General features: G+C 37.1%; 1 protein-coding gene across 3 annotated transcripts in view; it reads right to left on the bottom strand.

Moving 5' to 3' along the window:
- Positions 1-22,616, bottom strand: part of LOC124879129 (semaphorin-6D-like) — a 227,913-nt gene that overhangs the window by 103,393 nt on the left and 101,904 nt on the right. For all 3 annotated transcript variants that reach the window (XM_047383469.1, XM_047383470.1, XM_047383468.1), the window contains one exon: positions 16,457-16,558. The gene's annotated coding sequence lies outside the window, so the exon portion shown is untranslated. The remainder of the gene's footprint in view (positions 1-16,456; positions 16,559-22,616) is intronic.

Below are 22,616 nucleotides of genomic sequence, written 5' to 3' on the forward strand. Positions count from 1 at the left end.
AAAAGAAAAGTGTTTTTAATACAAAAAACGTCAACCTTCAAATAATCATGTACAGTTATGCACTCAATACTTGGTCGGGAATCCTTTTGCAGAAATGACTGCTTCAATGCGGCGTGGCATGGAGGCAATCAGCCTGTGGCACTGCTGAGGTCTTATGGAGGCCCAGGATGCTTCGATAGCGGCCTTTAGCTCATCCAGAGTGTTGGGTCTTGAGTCTCTCAACGTTCTCTTCACAATATCCCACAGATTCTCTATGGGGTTCAGGTCAGGAGAGTTGGCAGGCCAATTGAACACAGTGATACCATGGTCAGTAAACCATTTACCAGTGGTTTTAGCACTGTGAGCAGGTGCCAGGTCGTGCTGAAAAATGAAATCTTCATCTCCATAAAGCTTTTCAGCAGATGGAAGCATGAAGTGCTCCAAAATCTCCTGATAGCTAGCTGCATTGACCCTGCCCTTGATAAAACACAGTGGACCAACACCAGCAGCTGACACGGCACCCCAGACCATCACTGACTGTGGGTACTTGACACTGGACTTCTGGCATTTCGGCATTTCCTTCTCCCCAGTCTTCCTCCAGACTCTGGCACCTTGATTTCCGAATGACATGCAGAATTTGCTTTCATCCGAAAAAAGTACTTTGGACCACTGAGCAACAGTCCAGTGCTGCTTCTCTGTAGCCCAGGTCTGGGGAATGCGGCACCTGTAGCCCATTTCCTGCACACGCCTGTGCACGGTGGCTCTGGATGTTTCTACTCCAGACTCAGTCCACTGCTTCCGCAGGTCCCCCAAGGTCTGGAATCGGCCCTTCTCCACAATCTTCCTCAGGGTCCGGTCACCTCTTCTCGTTGTGCAGCGTTTTCTGCCACACTTTTTCCTTCCCACAGACTTCCCACTGAGGTGCCTTGATACAGCACTCTGGGAACAGCCTATTTGTTCAGAAATTTCTTTCTGTGTCTTACCCTCTTGCTTGAGGGTGTCAATAGTGGCCTTCTGGACAGCAGTCAGGTCGGCAGTCTTACCCATGATTGGGGTTTTGAGTGATGAACCAGGCTGGGAGTTTTAAAGGCCTCAGGAATCCTTTGCAGGTGTTTAGAGTTAACTCGTTGATTCAGATGATTAGGTTCATAGCTCGTTTAGAGACCCTTTTAATAATATGCTAATTTTGTGAGATAGGAATTTTGGGTTTTCATGAGCTGTATGCCAAAATCATCCGTATTAAGACAATAAAAGACCTGAAATATTTCAGTTAGTGTGCAATTAATCTAAAATATATGAATGTTAAATTTTCATCATGACATTATGGAAAATAATGAACTTTATCACAATATGCTAATTTTTTGAGAAGGACCTGTATATAATCAGAGCAATCTAGGCCAATCTTATTGATAGATTCAAATTCAATAAAGTACAATATTATTGAAATGTTCATTTATTTCAGTAAATCAATCCAAGTCAAACACATCATATAGTTTACTTACAGACTGATGTTTACAAGCCTTTATTTCTGTCAATTAGGATGATTGTCTGCTTATTGCTAATGACAACACAACATTCAAGACAAGAATATTATATTAGACCAATAAAAAAATGTGGGCTTAACAAAAATTATCTTTAATACCTGCTCAAAGGTTATTTTTAATATGTACTTTTAACCTGACAAACGTCCTCATAGGAAAGCATATTTTAATTAATTGATGTCAGTTATAGTAAAAACAGTGAAATTCAGTTTATAATGCCAAAACATTTTTAACTTAAGAAGCAACAGCTTTTCTATAACAAGAAGACACCTCTGGCAGATCCAGGATAAGTAGGAAAAGCACACAAAAAGTCCCAAGAGGGCTACATCTACCACCCCCCCAACACAATGGGCCGGCACCAGCCCAGTGTGGCAGCTGGAACTTGGAAGGATACAATGTAGGGGGGGAATATTACCATCCCATAGCCATTTTCATTTTGATTTACTCTATGTTTTACCTGGAGACCTCTGTAGGATGCACACAAAACAAAAAATGTTTTATTATATGGTTAAATGTAAATACAAAAGTTAGAGAAATAAAAAATATCTCTCAAAATGAATATGTCAAAAAAAAAAAAAAAAAAACAACTTACTGAACTCTATTTATTGAGATCAGTGTAACAGGAGTTTGGATGATCACATTGGGAAATAAAAGTATTAAACAGGGAAGAAAGCTGCTGAAAATGGAGCTATCCATGGTGCTAACACAGACACTGGCACACAAAGAGAGCCAACAGAGAAAAAAAAAACAGTATAAGATATTTCTTTCTTTCATATCATGATTCCATAGTCATGCTAAAGAACATTTTAGACTTTCTTGAAAAAAAAAAAACTTTTAAGAAATGGCTTAGTGTATACTAAATATTCAGGAATTGATTTGTTCAGGAGGTTGTGTAGTTATTTTGACAATTAGCCAAACAAAGCAGCTCCAATATGAACAATTATCTATAGCCCCAGGAGACAGCCTGCCAATTAGTGTGGTTCTGTGCCTGCAGTGGAGTGTTCATATTCACACTTTGTTGGGACTGAAATTGCCTTTCCATGTATTTATTTCGCCATGAATGCAGAAAATTTAGAAAAGCAAAATTTGTAAGACGTAGAAGTTAGCCTCAAGTAGAACTGCTATTTTTACTTCAACAGAAACCATTGCACAGACTGGTCTGAACATGAGGAATTAAGGAATCGATACAGGCTCAAATTTCAGTCACTGAAATTGTTTCAGCATGCATGCATCTGCTTACTCACTTTTTTGTAACTTGTTTTAAAACACCAGTTTATTGCATGAAAACAGAAAACAGCAAGAGCTGGACACAATGATACCCTTCAAAGATTTAGTTGTTAAACATCATATAAAAGTCTTAATAGTAGACCTTCTTTACCCTAAACTCCACCCGAGGCTTCCTCTTTCCCTGCATGTTATCTCTTAAGATGAAGCCAAATTAGTTTATTGAAACACAAATACACATTTTTTATACAGCAATCGAAAATTATGGTAAATACATTTTCATCTGAATTGGCCTAATTTCTTATAGAATAGAGCAATAATTAACTTCACAACAAATGTATGGATTTGATCAATAAACGGTACGGTAATGATGAGTAAATAAAAAATACCCATAATGTAAACTACCTAAGCATATGAGCTACATGTCTGCATATGTGTAATAGAATGTGACCTTATCATTAGCATAATTATGTCCATCAGTTCCATCATTTAACACATTTTTCAGGGATGTCCCAATTCAGTCCAAAGTATTGGACTAGGGCCCGGATTACAGCTTTATAAAATGATCAGTATCAAAGTTTCCTGACTGAAATCAACTCCCAATACCATTTGTTTGTGTATTATCTGTGATTTTTCTAGCTGCACTTATGTAGTTGCAATTTTATTGACCCAATTTAAAAATCACAGCAAATTATCATGAGCACAGCTTGCAAGAAACATTATAATAGGTTGTGCATTTTGTTCAGGTTCCTTTAATTATAGGTAAATTTGTTCAGACAAAAGACCGTGCATATAGTTATGCATCTCAATTCTAAAGCAAAATAACAAGTTGGTACAGAACAATTTAAATGTAGTAAGTATTTGATAGAAATAATGTCCACAATACAATCAATACATAGATTAGCCATGGAAAAGCAAAAAATATCAAAAGTATTAAAACAACTTTTAAAAAAAGTTGTAAGTATTAGGATCAACTTTCAAGCTTTATTCAGCTTATTTCCAGCAGCAGGCACAAACCTGTTTGTGTACTACTGTGTTCTGCACATAGGGGATAGAGATCTCTGTCTGGAGCGAAGAAACTGAAATTCCATTCAAAAAGCATGGGAGTTATTTTACAAAATGGACCTGACCATCGTTATACCTGCTTGATGTACAGGGATGGTGTACAGCGTTAAGTCTCACCAGTCAGTCGACTAGACCATTTCACAATCTGGTTTAAGGAATTTCAGTGTAACATGTCACAAATGAAAAGGACAAAACGAATTCAATAAATGTACAATAAATCATGGTTATTAATGTTCAGTAAATGTGAAAGTCTTAAAAATACAATATCTGATTAAACATTTTAACATGCCACTTCACAATTAGCTGTAATGTTCAATTTTCCCTCAATTATGGCCTCCAAATACCTAGAAAACAGAACAGTTGATTGCCTGCTCTTTAATCACAGTCAATTAACATGTCTTTTCTAAGCTTATTACACTTCATGTTGACATTTTAGTAAAGACAGAATTTATTGGCTGCTGCAGCAGCTCGGTGTTAAAATTCTGATGTCCAAAGCAAATATCTAAGTTTAGTAAGCTTGTTTTGTTTTCTCTAACTGGAACTGTACTGAAATGTAGCACAAGCTTACAAGATAACAAACAAGTCATATCAAAAAGCAGAGCAAATTTGCTAGCATTGTCAAGCACTTCACCAAACTGATCTGCACAGAAAAAAGCTGTTACCTAGGGCAAAACTTATATTTTCTATTTTCATCACCTGTTAAGATAAAATATCTGTTGCTGTCAAGAAAATTGATAAAGCAGCATCCAGAAAGTTATTGGTGTGTGAATTAAGCAGGAATCAATCACAGCACCAATATACACCATGCAATACTAAATCAATGTAGTGTGTTACTGCACTTTAAAACTACAGACTTTTAAAGCACAAAATGCTGTTGATTTAAATGAACTATCAGACTAGGACTCAAAATTCCCTCCTATGCACCATTTGTTTCTAATTAAACAATTGCAAGAGTAAATTATTCGATCTTTTAAGCTTATCAACACTATTTTTGTACATATTATCCATTAACATATGGTTATGTTTAATGCATGATATTTGCATCATCTTTAATTGCACCAATTGGAAATATGTTGGTCTGTTTAACCAACAACCTCTCTTCAGCTTTGTGCCATCATTAATTCTAACAACTACCACCTTCTTTGTAAAGCAGCTCTTCCCCTTTGAGAAGCTGCAGCTGCTTTCATTTAGATAATGGACAGAAATCATTCCGTGGCAGCTTCCTGTTTGCGTGCCAGATGAGCAGCGGTTCACCTCTGAGGCCCGGTGGCTCTGGATTAACTGTCACTGGAAGAACGTCAGAGCAACTCTGGGGTTTCAATGAGACTGGTGTCACACGGGTTCCAGTGGATGCTGCAGCGGCCATTATAGTGAGGGCTGATAAGAGACAATGAGATTAGGGTCTGTAATGTGAGGGCAGATCTACTGATATTGGTCATTTACAGCATCCACAGATAAGGGTGACTGAGGTGCTGTAGATTTAGCTGGCTAACAGGGAAAAATGGATTTAAACCCAAAACAAAAACATATTACACTGCTACTTCATAGACTTTTATCTTTAATTTGCTAAAGATCTCTGGTGAATTTGTGATCTTTGGGTAGCTTTCCACATCTTTAGGTTTTCCTTTTGGTAAGCCCTATACATTTGGCTAGAACACATTTTGTCTCTGTATTTACATGGCTATTATTTAGCTAATAAAAATAATTTATTCTTCTCAACTATTTGGATGGACTGTGTAATTTTTTGTGCATGTTTATGTCAAATGTGTGTGTTATTTTCAATCAGTTTGTTGATTTGTTGTTACTGTAATCTATTATTGGTATTTTGTCAGCCACATTCAGTATTGGCTAAGATATTACAGAAATGGTTCAGTCCCTCTATTCTTTTGTTTTTTGAGATCAACTGACAATAATACCAAAATTAATACCCTGAAATATGAAGCCACATGTTATAATGGTTGTTCTAACAGATAACATATTTTACTTTCAGTAAGATGTTGTTATATTGATTCTTGGTAAGGGGAATGGGCGTTTATGGTAAATCGCTGCGAGTCATATTCACCCACCCAAATGGGCATACAGTGAAACACGATATGTGATTGGTGGGTACTTTGGGGTTTAGTGTCTTGCCAAAGAAAAATCTGGCATGTGGTGGTGGGGTTGAACTGAACCTGCAAACTTCCCACTGAATCAAAGCCTCCCCAAGTCAAAGCTGTGTATATTCATATGCAGTAAAAAATCCATTTATACTAAATAGTGTGATTGGAGTATCAGGAAGAAGTCATAAACAAAAATGACTACAATACTTCTGAAGGTAGGCTGATCAGGGCAAAAATATTAGGTCAAAATAAACGTTTCCAGAAATGAAATTGATCAGCCAAATTTACAAGATGTTTGGAACCAGAAACCAGCAATCTGTAATGTTCTTCTAAAGCTTCAAAAACATACAAAAATATTTAAGCATTTTAGTAGCCCTAAATTGATCATGCACACCTAAATATTATATAAATATCTAATTAGACAAAACAATTTTAAACTAAATTGATCAAAGACCTTAAAATCTATAGGTACAAAAAACTTTATTTATAAATCATACAGCATGCACTTTGGAAATATTTCCTATAGTGTGAACAACAATCTAACCAATGGTACATTTTCAGATTATCTGAAGAACAATAAAAAATAACATTTTGTCCCTTAATTTGTGCACACAATGTAAGAACTTAAAAGACTGCAAAGACCAGTAATATGGCAGTGAAATGTTCAGAAGCAGGGACTTGATTTTTCATCAGAATACATCAATATACGGAGAAACAGCAGCGGTTCGGTGTCAGCAATGTTGTTTTTTTAAAAAGAGAAAATAGTCTGTTATTTGGAAAATACGTTCCTCCAAAAATTTAAGGACCCATTTTATGGTTGGAACTTGCAAAAGTTTTGTATCTTTATTAAGGTTTCTATTTAGTTATTTTATGTACCATTTAATGTTTTGTTCTTATTTTATTGCCATTAGCTTTCATCTTTTTAAAACCTGAGGGTTTTCTGAAAGCTTATTTAATAGAACTTATTTTTCCCCTTAGACTCCAAAACTAATAAGATTAAACGCCTTTTAAAATATTAAACCACCAGCCTTTATTGTACAGTAAATAACTGACTTTGACCTCACTGTTGCAAAACATTTATAGCTTATGAGTCTTGAAAATGTTTTGCTACATGTGCACCCTTTCAGGACTGAACAGTGAAAGTATGCAAATGATGCCTCAGGCCCCAATTAATTGTGAAGAGTGACTTTTGACTAAGACGTAATTCACAAATGGGGTCCATCTGGATCTAGAGCTTGGTCTGTAACAAACAACCATGCCCTACAACTTCAAAAGGTAAAAGTCAACAATTACAGTAATTCTTTCCGCCAATGTTACAATCTCAATTCAATTCAATTCAATTCAAAAATACTTTATTAACCCCAAAGGGAAATTAAATGTTGTAGCTCATTATGAAGGTTTCTTCAAAGAGCCGTTGTAGATGCTGATGGCTGTAGGCAGGAAGGATCTCCTGTAGCGCTCTGTCTTCTAACTAATCTAGTGTATTTTCCACCTTAGGACTCCCAGGTGTTTATTTAGCAAGGTAAATCATTTTAAAAGGATGCTGGTCATTTAACTCCTTCACTGTTACATACATGAACAGGTCAGGTCATTTCAAGCCCAACTTTGTCTAGGTCCAAAAGTAAGTTCCCTGCCACAGGACCTTTTGTCTATACTGTGCATATTTTGTATACACATTAAGGTCAGTTTCACCTGCTTTGAGAGCAGATAATTTCAAGTATTTTTTTTATAATCTACTCATAAGCAATTGTAAGAAAATGTGGTTATGTAACTGCAATAATCATTATTTCCCAGCAGGAGATAACTGGTTTGATCCAGCATCAAGTCGCTTCAAGTTTATGATCTACATTCAGTAGGAAATACACACGAAGACTGATGTTTATTAATGCTAGCCACACTAATGGCACTAATGACTAAGATAAGATGTTAAAGACAATTTTTAAAGTCGAGTTGGTAATTATTTTGTCTTTGTCATGAAATAGAAAAACCCTGCTGTAAAGGCAAGGCAAGTTTATTTATATAGCACATTTCAGTAGCAAGACAATTCAAAGTGCTGTATATGAAAAAAAGAGACCGAGACATAATAGGAAAAGTATATTACAGTGGCATAAAGGTATTTAAATAATTAACGAACACAAATAATTAAAGAGAATAAAATTGAATAATTAAAATGATAAGATAACAAAAAAGACAAAATAATGAAAAATGTATGATAAAATCATTGATAAGAAAATGAAAGGAAAGTTGGACTGAAAACTTAACTAATAATGTTTAGAAATCACAGTCAAAGGCCAATCTGAACAAGTACGTTTTTAATCTCGATTTAAAGCATCTTAGGGTTTGAACGCTTTTATAGTTTTCTGGGAGTTTATTCCAGATTAGTGGAGCATAAGAACTAAAAGCTGCTTCTCCATGTTTGGTTCTGGTTCTGGGTATGCAGAGTAGATTTTAACCAGAAGAGGTCTGGGTGGTTCATACACTGACAACGATTCTATAATTTACTGTATTTTGTTGCCAAGCCATTCAGTGATGATTAAAATGACTCCTCCATCTAAAACAGTGTGACATGTCTAAATAAATAAAACTTAAATAATGCATGGTCATGGTAGGAAGGCCATAAACAGTTCTCAAACCAAAATCGTAATCAGCTACAGCTAGTAAAGACAGGTCAAAGCTTTACCGCCAACTAAACTTGGTTTGGTGCATCTGAAGGTTCACCAAATGGGTACAAAGTGAAAGCAGGTCTGTTTGGACTTTTAAGAGACGGGTACAAATTGGGTGCATGAATTAGCAAATGAGTGAACTTGCCCAAAGCTTGTTTAAGAGCATTGTCTCTATGCGTCTTCGGTCTAAGTGAGCATGCATCTAAACAGCTTTTGGTTTGTTATTTTTTACATTGTAAGACATGTTCACTGTTTTCTTTTTACTAAAAACACTTTTCATTGTTGATCTGCATCACTTCTCCATGTGTTTCCCTCAGTCTAGCCATGTGTGGGACTGTAAGTGTGTGCTGGGTTGATGCCTTGCATGCATGTTTGTGTGTCTGCTGGCCTTGAGTGGGTGCCCTGAGTGCCAGACTGAGAAAGTGGAATCAGGTTTCAACCTGACAGGCAATACACCAGTTTCTGCTGCTGTGAGCCTGTGTGCGAGGTCGTGTTTTTGTGTGTCAAGCTGAAGGACAAATTCTAACAAAAAGACTTCAGTGGTGCCAGAGTAACTGAAAGACCACCTAACTGAAACTGAAACTATAATCGGACTGAGGAACTAACAGAAAGAGGAGAAGAAGAATAGTTAAAGGCTTTTGTTTTTTCACTCCTCAGGCTTCCCACTGTTTCCTTTGAAAGTTTACCTATTAATAAGTAAACTATGGATTGGGCACAAAACTAATCCAGGCTGTAATCAATCTGCAGGCCTCAGTTTAGGGAGGTGCAGCAACAAATTTAGCTCTGTGAAATTCTGATTTCATGCAGCTTGAAATCAGCTCTTATGATTCCTGTGGTTCACTGCAGGCTGAGGAGACCCATGCCAACCAATTCCTGGCCTCAGTACAGATTTGCTTTCTGTGTTTCTCCACACAAAATGTCTTTAAGGAGATATATAAATAGAAAGAAAGCAATCATTTTCATGTGCAGTCTGATGTTTTAATGGGAATGAAGAAAACCTGCAATAAACCAAAATGTTTACAGAATTCTACAGAAATGGTTACTGTGTATCACAAGCCTTTTTATTCCTTTCCTGAGCCATTCCATCTATTTTGCTTTCACTTAATCTTTAGGCTTATACAAACGTTTTTGCATCACACATGTCTTGAAAAATCAGTGGACAACCGCACGTAAGCACAAATCCACCAAAACAGAAAACCCAGCTTTATGTATCAAGTAATTAATTGAAAAGTGATGCAGATGGGATATCAGTATCTTATGTTTTTGCAATCTGTGCAGGCAGATTTGCAAACTGAGTGCACACATTTTCAAACAATATCGTTGTTCAGAAAACACGACGGTATGCCAAAGTCTACAGGAATTTACAGGCCGTCCACAGCTGAGGAAATCAACTTTATTTCAGGCAATGCCTAGTGTTGAACAATGCCAAACTATTTAATTCAAATAAAAAGAACTAGAAGATGGTTTAGAGGCCACAGGGGAAGTGGTTTGTTTTACTAAGTCAACCACCGGGAGTGGGAACCAAAAAGCCTGACAGCCCCTTTTCTTCATCATTCTCACTTCAAGTCAATGATACATGTGATTTACATGCATAATCTTCCATCAAACGGCATATGCTGCCCACATTAATCACAAGAATCCTTTGTTAGGTTGCTGTCCCCCTGCTTAACTAGACACATATTTTGGTGCATCTAAAATAGCTTTTAGTGTGGGTTCTGACCCAGGAAATAAGTGCATTTTGTGACACATAAATTCAGTCATGAATATAAAATTTGTGGATTATTTATGATGCACCCATGTTTTGTACAGGTCCTTCTCAAAATATTAGCATATTGTGATAAAGTTAATTATTTTCCATAATGTAATGATGAAAATTTAACATTCATATATTTTAGATTCATTGCACACTAACTGAAATATTTCAGGTCTTTTATTGTCTTAATACGGATGATTTTGGCATACAGCTCATGAAAACCCAAAATTCCTATCTCACAAAATTAGCATATCATTAAAAGGGTCTCTAAACGAGCTATGAACCTAATCATCTGAATCAACGAGTTAACTCTAAACACCTGCAAAGGATTCCTGAGGCCTTTAAAACTCTCAGCTTGGTTCATCACTCAAAACCCCAATCATGGGTAAGACTGCCGACCTGACTGCTGTCCAGAAGGCCACTATTGACACCCTCAAGCAAGAGGGTAAGACACAGAAAGAAATTTCTGAACGAATAGGCTGTTCCCAGAGTGCTGTATCAAGGCACCTCAGTGGGAAGTCTGTGGGAAGGAAAAAGTGTGGCAGAAAACGCTGGACAACGAGAAGAGGTGACCGGACCCTGAGGAAGAGTGTGGAGAAGGGCCGATTCCAGACCTTGGGTGACCTGCGGAAGCAGTGGACTGAGTCTGGAGTAGAAACATCCAGAGCCACCGTGCACAGGCGTGTGCAGGAAATGGGCTACAGGTGCCGCATTCCCCAGGTCAAGCCACTTTTGAACCAGAAACAGCAGCAGAAGCGCCTGACCTGGGCTACAGAGAAGCAGCACTGGACTGTTGCTCAGTGGTCCAAAGTACTTTTTTCGGATGAAAGCAAATTCTACATGTCATTCGGAAATCAAGGTGCCAGAGTCTGGAGGAAGACTGGGGAGAAGGAAATGCCAAAATGCCAGAAGTCCAGTGTCAAGTACCCACAGTCAGTGATGGTCTGGGGTGCCGTGTCAGCTGCTGGTGTTGGTCCACTGTGTTTTATCAAGAGCAGGGTCAATGCAGCTAGCTATCAGGAGATTTTGGAGCACTTCATGCTTCCATCTGCTGAAAAGCTTTATGGAGATGAAGATTTCATTTTTCAGCACAACCTGGCACCTGCTCACAGTGCCAAAACCACTGGTAAATGGTTTACTGACCATGGTATCACTGTGCTCAATTGGCCTGCCAACTCTCCTGACCTGAACCCCATAGAGAATCTGTGGGATATTGTGAAGAGAACGTTGAGAGACTCAAGACCCAACACTCTGGTTGAGCTAAAGGCCGCTATCGAAGCATCCTGGGCCTCCATAAGACCTCAGCAGTGCCACAGGCTGATTGCCTCCATGCCACGCCGCATTGAAGCAGTCATTTCTGCCAAAGGATTCCCGACCAAGTATTGAGTGCATAACTGTACATGATTATTTGAAGGTTGACGTTTTTTGTATTAAAAACACTTTTCTTTTATTGGTCGGATGAAATATGCTAATTTTGTAAGATAGGAAATTTGGGTTTTCATGAGCTGTATGCCAAAATCATCCGTATTAAGACAATAAAAGATCTGAAATATTTTGGTTAGTGTGCAATGAATCTAAAATATATGAATGTTAAATTTTCATCATGACATTATGGAAAATAATGAACTTTATCACAATATGCTAATATTTTGAGAAGGACCTGTATACTGTGTGTGTACAGGAGGGAAGGGTGCTAAGAATGGGCTAAGTCACTGTTTCGGTTTTTTTTTTTTTATTATTGCTTCAGATTTATTGATAACCTGACAATCCTGGGCTGAAAGTTCAGCCTTTAAAAGGGAGGTTGCTAAATTTCAGGACTTTTTGAAGTTGGAAACTTTCCATAAGCAATAATGAGAATTTATGGCAATTAAGAGGGGTTTGTAGGCAGAAACTGAAATGAACCTTTTCATTTAAAATAAGGTAAATCATTAGCAGGGATTTAATTACAGTTACAGAGAAAATATATTTAAGCATACTCTGGACTAAAACAACCAGATTCCATGCAAATATATTCAAATATATCAAAGCTATTTTTCAAATCACATTGGGACTTTCGTTTAGAGTTTTTCAATTTAAATGATTTTTAAATGCACAGGTTCATGGGCTGATTCTGCCCAAGGAACTTTTTGTAGTGCCACCCTGTAGTTTCTAAAATTTAATTGGAACATACTGCCTCTTTTGAAACCAGCATTGTATCCTACCCTCCTGTGATCTCAGCCAATCATGGTGAGATGATTAAATCTTCATTAGTGATAACAGAGCATCAGCAGGTCTCAACTTGTAATTAAGTTATGCTATTACTTCGTCATTGCTACAACATTTGTGCATATTCCATAACTGGCTGTCAATCATATTCAACCACCCCCACTACCAAAGGTGGATACAGTCAAACACAATATATGATTGGGGGCCCCTTTGGGGGTTTAGTGTCTTCCCAAAGGAAAGGTTTCCATTGAACCAAAGCCTCCCTATGTAAAAGCTGTTTATCTTCATATGCTGTAAAAAAAAGCCGAGGCATATTATTTCCACTACAATATTGAAGATATGCTGATCAGGGCATTAAAATTATGTCAAAATAAATGTTTTCAAAATTTAAGCTGATCAGCCAAATTTATTAAATTGTTTGTAACCAGAAACCAGCAATTTGTAATGTTTTTATAAAAAAAAACAAAAAACAACTCAATTAATCATGCACACCTAAATACTATAAATAAAAGCGATTACGCCAAACAGTTTGATTAAAGTTCTTAAAATCTAAGGGTATAAACAAATGTATTTATAAATCATCCAACAAATGATAAAAATAACAATGTCCTTTAATCTCTCCATGAAATGTACAAATTTAAAGGATACAAAAACCAGCAATACAGCAGTGAAATGTTGAGAAGCAGGGACCTCAATAAGGGGAAAAGTAGGCTGTGTCTAACAGATTTCCCTGATGCCCATTTTTCTACATATGTGAATGAACATTTACTCTTTTTGAAAGAAATTGAAACAGTCACTGGCGCTTCTGTCTATGTTTGATTTTCCCAAAACCATGCAGTAGACTCAATGTTGAAACATTGTCAGCTGTGCACTGACTGAAAGGATTAGTTTTTGCATTGGTTATAACTCTTGTTCCAGTTTGTTACACAACAGCATAGTTGCAGCAAAAATAAAAAAGATTATGCTTTGAGTAATGCAAAATGAAATGCTGGTTCTCATCTGTCCTACTGCAAGGTTTTACATTTACAAAACTAGTAAGAGGAAAAATCCAGACTCCTTAAAGATAGATCAGAAATTGAACTTCAGATTTGAATGCCTCTTTTCATAATCTGACATCATTTCCTGACATCTGTATACCATTTAACATGTTTCTGGTTAAAATGCAACAGCATTTTCTTTTCTAATCTTAATCATTTGGCAGGTAATTTTACAGAGTGCAGTCAGACCCCATCTTTTCCAAAAAGTTTGTATCTTTAAACTACAAAGCCTAAAAGAAAACCAAAGTGACAAGGTTGTATATTCTCAAAGTTTTTGAGTTGATTGTCACTTCAGACAACTAAATGTCAGCAAGGACAAAGTGAGATATTCTATAAAATGTCCCATTTAGAAATAAGCCCTTTCAGGCCTCCGGGGGGGGGGGGGGGGGGGGAATGGGGGGTTGTACGGAGGGGGCTGCCTGAACAAGAAGCAGTGATTGAGTGCTGCATCAGACCGCCTGCCTCAACAACCTCTTCTTGCTCCATTTCCGTTCATTTTTAGTGCTTCTTATGAACCATTTCATTGCCACACCATTGTGCCACCACATAAGTGATAACTGCACTGATTGTGACATTGGGGCGTTTTTCCATTTCTGAACAAAGTGCTGTCAAGCTGAAATATTTTAAAAAGCATGCGTGTGAGTGAATGTAGCTGTTCTTGTGTTAGATGTTGCCAAATGTCTTTTCTCTCTGGTTGTAACTGGGTGAATCGAACAAAATCAGGGCAGCACAATAAGAGAAACTGAGGGTCAGCTGGAGAATGTGAGTGAATGAAGTGAAAGGGGAATAAGTGAATTTACATAAAAATAAAGACACAACAAATCCAAACTGTGAGGATGAATGAACAGAGATTAATAGGAAGAAGAGTGAAAAAGGGGAAAATGAAGGAATATATTGCATCTAGGATGAAAGATGAGAAAAATTATTCAAGAAACCCCACCAAAATGAAATAATATAATAAAGGATAATGAACAAGGGAAATAAAGGCATTAACAGCTGAAAAGAAAAAGATCCTTTGGCAGGATAAGGAAGTTTAGAAAAAGTGACTGAAAGACATTACCATTTGAAAAAAAAAAACAGATGAAGAAAATAGAAAAAGAGTTGACTGAGAGCAAAAGATGCACAATTGAGGAATATATTACAAAAATTATTCTCTTCCCTTTTTATTTATTTGAATTCTCTCCTTCTGCTTGCCATTTCTCTATTATGTCCAAATTCCAAGTTACAATACTATTACCACGATGATTTTCTATCCTTTCCTAGAAGCAAGAAATGAAAACAGGTGGACTTGAAAAAAGCAAGATGCAAAAGATGTTTGAACCAGATTTAAAATGTATTGCATAAATAAGAATTAAAAAGGAAAAAGAAATCTTCAGGCAACCAGTGGTTAATGTTTTGCTTTAGAGGCCACATATAGGTTCAGATAATGTTCAAGAAATCATCTTAAACGAACAATTCAAACCGGTTCATTTACACCTTTTACAACTTATGAAATATGTTTCTATAAAAAAAAAAAATAATCAAATGCAAGTGCCGAACCACTGAGCAGCGGAAATGACTTGATTGTAAAAAGTACTCAATACAATATATTTACATTGATGCTTCCTGTCATTCACATGACTGCACACTTTTCAGGGGTCACCATGTTTCATGGTGCATACACATGGTGAATGAGTTTAACAGTCCTTGTGAATTGATACAAAGTTCTTTTTACATTAAAGCACAGAATATTCATTCTATAGGAAAAATGGATAACAGCAAAGTTGTAACACAAGATAGAATCACTGCACATTATTTATATCGTAACCTGCCAAAATAAAACTACAAAGACCATTTCTTGATTCCCTGTTTTGTGAGAGGAGCACTAAGGCCTCTCCTTTTGTTCTCTTGTTCTAAAAGTACACTCAAAATGACAAGGACACAGCTGTACTTATTTTGCAATCCCATTACATCTTCTGCACTTGAGGACGTCAGCCTTGCCACTGCAATGTCTTGAAGGCTAACTTTGCATTTGCAAAAATAAATAAATTAAAATATCAAACTACTATAGCTGAATATCCAGTGGGGTTTCTTTTTAGTTTTGAGCGCAAATGCAAAAATCAGTTTTCAAGGAGACGTGCATGGTGTTACTGGTATAGCGGGGGCCTGATATACGGAGGCATTAAGTCTTGGATGCAGCTGTACAGGATTTTGCTCCCAAACTCTGGACCGTTACTGCACATCTTCGCCCTTCTGGTTCTGACCCCAGAAAAAGGGGCTAAAAGATTTCTGCCCCTTTCCTGGGGTCAGGAATATTGCAGCCTAAGAATCAGGAAATAATGTCAAATGGAAAAAAAAAAAAAAAAAACAGTATATATAGTCAAAACCAGGTATTTACATAATAAAATAATAAAATATTCTATTGTCATCACGTCAGACAGTGAAAAGTGCATCTTTTTTATACAGTGTTTGTAAACAATGTGGTTTCCACTGTATTCCTGCCTTTTCTTCCTTTCATGATTTTTTTTAATGCAACGTTTAAATTGAGTCCAAATTGTGCTTTACAAAAATCTGTACCGCAGTGTGTGTTCTTATATTAAACTGTGGGAATATGCAAAAATCATTCACTGTTTGAAATTGATAAATTCTTGGCTACTTTGGGTGTCTAACTGCAATCAAAAATTAAAACAAGAAAACATTTAATGATATATAATTGATCTGAGCAAATCTACTTCCTTCATCCCTTTGAAAGTATTCAGGAAATAAAAAGAAAAAAATTACACATAAAAGCCAGTGTTAAATACACATCCATGAATCAATTTGAAGAGTTCTATGGATTTAACATTTTTGTTATATTGCTGGTCAAACCAGTGCTGCAGTTAGAAACAGGACTAGAAAAATGTTAACTTACAGTTTGAAAGTATGGTGGTCCCACAGGTGGATCCTCCAGCTGGTCAGGTAACAGTGACGTGAAAAACAAGTCAAGAGGCGGGGGTGGACCCCCTCAGATGTCCTGCAAAAACAGGAAACATGGAAATTTAGACTTGGGAATATTAGTTTTTTTATTTTTTTTATTTCTGGAGGTGTGGAGTAAGGAGGTATGCAACGAATTATTTCCTTTAGGTATGTTTTTATCCATACTGATGATACTGTACCTTGCCCAAAGAATAAAATGATACATGATGAATTTGGTCTGTATGAACTCATGGTGAAAGAAAAACACGTACTATAAAAATCTGGTCACTACCAGATTCTAAGATTATTTCAATCTTACTCATTTGCACAAAACATAAAACTGCAATCAAAACTGCAATGTCATTGCTTATTTATCAAAAATAAAGTGAAAGTATAAAACTTATGTGTTTTCATTTTCTTTATGACACTATCAGGCTTTCATATTGATGTGGAGGAATTTGGCTCACTCTTCTCTACGAGATTGCCTGCATGACCTGCTGCCTCACATTTGACTCTGGAATACTTTTGTATACAGTGGAGATCATGGTCCATGACTCCAAAGTGCCCAGGACACATTTTGGTTACATCAGTCCAAAGGATATTGTTTCAGAAATCTTGTAGTTCACTTAGATGCAACCTTGCAAACCTAAGAGAAGCTACAATGTATTTCGAGAAAAGAATATTTCTCCTGGCAACCCTTTCAAACAAACCAAAGGAATGAAGTATTGTCCCAACTGCACTGTCATGAACTTTAACATTCAGTAAGCTTACTGAAGCTTGTACAGTCTTGGTGTATCTCTTGGATTTTCTTTTTCAACTTCTCTGAGCATTGCACCATCCAACTTTGGGGTGAATTTGCTGGGGCATCAATTTCTGAGAAGATTGACAGCTGTCTGAATTGTTTTCCATTTGTAAAAAATCCATCTCACTGTAACAAGATTGACTCAATAGAAAATCCAGATTGTTGGACAGCAGCAGTAGCTGGTTTGAGATAATTCTTCCACGATAAACAAGTAACCACAAGGCCCCACCATTATGGATCACTTTGGGTATTTACACTTGGGAAAGGGTGAGATTCAGTTCAGTTTATTTATATAGCACCAATTCACAACACATGTTGTCTCGTTGCACTTTAAAATAAAAAAAAGTAATCTTATTCCAATAATAAGATTTAGTTTATTATTTAAATTGGTTCAATAGTTTTCTATCTAAAGTAACCCACAGAATGAATCAAGTCCTTAACTTGCAGCGGATCTCTGCTGCAATCCTGATGAAGGCCTTTTAAATCCATTAAGTGATTTAAATTTAAGCAAGTTGTTGCTCACTGTCCTAAACATGATGTTATCCAATCAGATTCTGCTGAGCGACATGTTTCTCACATCACACAGCCTCTGTAAGATCATGCTGTGTTCCTGCTGTCCATTGCACACCATGGAGTCCTGCTGGTTCTCCAGCTGCCTTTGCTTTGTATTATATTACTATGTCACACTCGCTTAGCAATCCCGTGTTACCCCTTACAGATCATACCGGTTACATGTTTGTTACTAGCTCCAAAGGTGGATCAGGGGTGTAATATTGGTGGGATGACTAAGTCAGGAACACTTTGTAGTTTATAATGTGCCATTAAAAAGCCCTGTTAAACCAGTCGTTGTAGCTTCTTTTCTGTGGGGCAAGATGCTTTAATCTTGAAGTCTATCAGAGATTCAGAAGTATTCATAAAATAAAAAGTTCACATTAAATAACATTTTTTAATATCCTATATAGATAAACTAATTTAATGACATAAGTATGCACCAATGAGATTAAAAGAGGTCTCACGTTACACATAAAGGATTTGTTCTATGTTGCCACCAGGCAAGATTCTTGATGTTCTGGAACTAATCAGATTTCTCTGCACAGAGGATTGGAGATCGAGTCTCTGGAGGATTGAAATCTCATCTGGTGGCAGAATTCCAGATCGAAGGAAATCTAATTAAAAGGCATTTGGCATGAGGCCAATCTTAGAGCTGGCTTTCATTCATGAAGAAGCAAGCAGAAGAGCCAAGGTGAGATTGACACACATATTAGATTAACATGCAGGGAGGAGATGGAATTAATGACCATGATGTTCCCCACCTTCATTGAATCTTCTATAGGCACATGAAGATTCTGATTTCAGAGAAGACATTTCCAGTCATTTAGTTTAAATGTAAGTGTCATGTGAGTGCAGTTCTCTTCACCTCCATCTGCTTTGTGTCCTGTACTTCAAGTAAAATTTTCAAGAAGACTTACAAGTTAGCAATAATCTTTTCAACAAAACAAGAGTTGTTCGAAGGTTAGTGTTGACCTACCAAACAAGCTAAAACAACGTAGGATCAGTGGAGAATGTAAAGTAGTGCAGAGAATAGAAGGTGTGGAAATATGCTGAAAAGCAATCAGCACTGAGGATCATCTTCAGCAACCTCCCTGATGTACACTGCCTGCTAGGGGTGTAACGCTACATGCAATTGTACTGAAAATATCTGATACAGTCCTATCGGTTCAGTATATACTTGTAGGATCCAATCATCCCAAATTCCATACATTATTGTTGTTATTGGTTTATTTATATGCAGCTTAAAACAAAGTCAGCAAAGCAATGAAATGCTTAAGATAATAAGAACCATTCAACTCGTTATTAAAAAAAAAGAAGAAGTAAAATGCATATACATTAAAGAATATAAAATGCAATGCGAGTCAGAAGAATTTCCATGATGACAAGGGATCCCCCCCCCACTGTTGCCAACTTAGTGACTTTGCCCCTATATTTAGCAAGTGTTCAAACCCATCAAATGAGATTTTTTTCAACAAAGCAACTAGTGACAAATCTTGACATTTTTCTGTGTTACGATTACACGCAGTAAACGCCAATCGTTCTCCAGGTGCTGCCGTGAGCCCCTTCCCAAGCACTAACAGGTGGTCAGCGTGTAGCAAACCCCTGCCAGCAGTCAGAGAAGAGGAGACCCACCCCACATGCCCAAAACTGCCACTGAATTCGCCCTGGATTACAAAGCCAGATGTAAACATAGTGTAAATATAATTGTATTTATTTATATTCTAACAAAATTGATTTATGTAGTGTGCCAAAGCATTAAAGTTATTAAATTATTTAATAAAGTTTTTAGCATTAAAATTTGTAGTTTGAACATTTTTTGTCTTGCCAACATTGATAATCCTCTGCCACAGCGTGTATCACATGACCAGATATGCAAATTAGGTTATGAGGTCATCTGGTGACTTTTAGGACAGCCAATAGCTACTTTCCTTACTGAGAAGTTAGCAACAGTGCAACAGCCGTTTATTCTGCATTCAGGAACAGCTGGTGCTCGAGGTTGTTGAAATATCAACACAGCTCCATAGAGATTATAACATTTTATTATCAGATATAGGCACATACTTATTCAGAAATGTCTTAACATTAACATTGACCCTTTTAGAGTGTTTATATTGTCGTATAATCTATCCAGGCAATTGCTATGCCTGCAACATATTGTAAATGTACTGAAACAGTGATTTTTGTATACACCTCTACTTCCTACAGCTCTAAACTGATTTAAGTTGATCCAGATAAACTCACAACACCAAAATCAACAGAAATCACATCAAAAACTCAATTGCTTCTTTTGGTTAAATATGTCCCAATTTATTACAAAATCGGTTACATAACTGCTCTGTATGTTTCAAATGCAATGGCTGTTGTGTAAGTTGGTAGAACACCTCATACTTGTTCATGTTAATAAAAAAAAGGCAGCTAAAAGTCTACATTTCAAGCTAATAAAACCCACTGTCCCTCTAATTCGGATTACAAGGGAAACAATACAGATCACGCAGTGGGTATGGTTTAACATTTTGTTCTTGGAAACAAAAAAGGTGGCCGGTTCCTAACAGACTGTCATTGTTCCAATTCTGTGAGCCTGCCAAAACACTTTGTGATGGCAGATATATGCTGGCAGGAAGTCAAAAGTTAAACTTCTAATAAATTCACCTGCTGGTACCTCAGCTGTTCAGGAGCTGAGTTTTTAAGTAATGTGCACAGTTTGTTCCATTAAAAAGCAAGAACTCCATCAGAAATACTCCTTCACAACTGGAAAGTATTTGAGAATGGCAAAGCAAAGATGATGTTTCAATTCTAGTAATAACAAATTTTTACATCAACATCTTTCCAGATTGCAGTTTGTCTCTTAAATCCATCATCTTCTGCTTTTTTGAGATTGGGTCACAGTGGCTTGTACATACAAAATAATTTTATGATCCAACTGGAATTGAATAGTTGAAAGAAAATGGGGTGTGTGGATGAGTTTGTTGAGTGGGTTTGGTACGTTGAAACTCAGGTGGGTTGGTGGGTGGCTGGGTTTTGTATGATCAAACTCAGGTGGGTTGCCTGTCTGCCGTCCTGCCTGAAGACAATTGAAGTCAGGTCGTGAAGGCAACATGTTGAGTAGGTAAATCTAGACATCCCTCTCCCTAGTAATACCCACCAGCTCAAACTGGAAGATCAAAATGGGATGCATGTTCAGAAGGGATTTTACAGTCCTTCCAACAAATTCTGGGACTGCCCTGGGGTGTCCTCCCAGTGGGTTATGCTCAGAAAATCTGTAGGAAGAGGTGTCTGGGAGGCATTCTGGTCAGATGCTCGAAATATGTAATTTTCCTTCCAAGATGACTGAGCTCCTCACCTTATCTTTAAGGTTAAGCTTGCGAGGAAGCTTATTTCAGCAGCTGGGATCTTGTTGTTAGAGCCATGATCTAAATCTAATTATCACAGTGAGGATCGAAATATAGATGGCCTGTTAAATTAAGGACTTTGCTTTTTGGCTCAGCTCTTCACCATGGCAGAGCAAACCAGTGAATGCAATATTGCAGACAAAGGCCTAATCTGTCTATTCATCTTCCGCTCTAAAGAACTGTATACTTATTTAAGTTGAAAAACTACTTAACGTGTCTCTCTAACAGAAAATGGCACATCCTACAATTATAAGTGTTAATCAGTAGCTTCTCATGACCTCCAAGCTGACATAAAACTAGATCTTTGAAAGGATACACTGTGAACTGTAGAATGTGAAAGTATTTTATCCTTTTAATTTCATATATCACACATTACAACAGGTATACTCTTTAGCTACCAGGTAGTCATCATAACACCACATAATTTTTCTAAGTGCGTGGCCATCTAAATTTAAGAACTTTGATATAGGATTTGATTTTCTCATCTGAGCTTTACCAAAGAACTTTGTGGTTTTATCATCGTTTTATATTAGTGCATAAGAGGTTTGGAGAACAGAAACTAATCAATTAATCAGAAGGGCTACACTCTAATAAGTGGTGGCAGCCATGCAGATTTGTCATTCTTAAAGAAGATCCTCTGATTGGCTATGGTCTTTGGTTTCCATAGATACGATTATGATGCTTCATGTCTTCACATCATGGAGTGTTGATGTTATGTTTGGTCATCCATTTTCAGCCTCAGTCCGTAAACATATTAAACCTCTCAACAACAAATCTGATCTTTATCGCCCTGTTCAAGCACGCACAGAAAAACACACAAGGCAAATGGGCCGAGTCAGATTTTCATCTGTTTGTCCTGCACTAATCCCATATGTGATCTTTCCATGGGTTAATCCTCTGTGCCTTCATGCCTCTATCAGTCTGCTGTAGTGGATTTACATTCATCACTACACAGACATTTATTCAGCTGCTTTATCCATCCTTCTCCTCCTCTGTAGTTTAACCCTCCACTTCTACTATGTTCTCTTTAATTTCACAGCATTTCTTCTTTTTCTTCTTCTTGTCCATCTCTCACTCTCCTTTCACTTTTATGACTTTATGTAATCACTGCAAATCCCAGCAGCCTAAAAGCTTTATTGGCAGGAGCATTGCATTCGTGCCACCATAGCATTCAGCATAACACAGCAAGCAGCAAATAAGATTTACCAAAGAGAGCGTCTGTGCTGTTCCAATAAAAATACGTCAAAGGGTCCTTAATGGTGTTCAAACTCAACGGGAGAGCAGCTGCAGTTTATTTGTCCTGTAATGGCTATTAAACCTGTCTACAGACTTCATTCATCATCATGCTGCTACATTCAGATCTCAGTGAGGCA

Source organism: Girardinichthys multiradiatus, chromosome 13 (assembly GCF_021462225.1).
Source record: "Girardinichthys multiradiatus isolate DD_20200921_A chromosome 13, DD_fGirMul_XY1, whole genome shotgun sequence".
In the NCBI taxonomy this organism is placed as follows: domain Eukaryota; kingdom Metazoa; phylum Chordata; class Actinopteri; order Cyprinodontiformes; family Goodeidae; genus Girardinichthys; species Girardinichthys multiradiatus.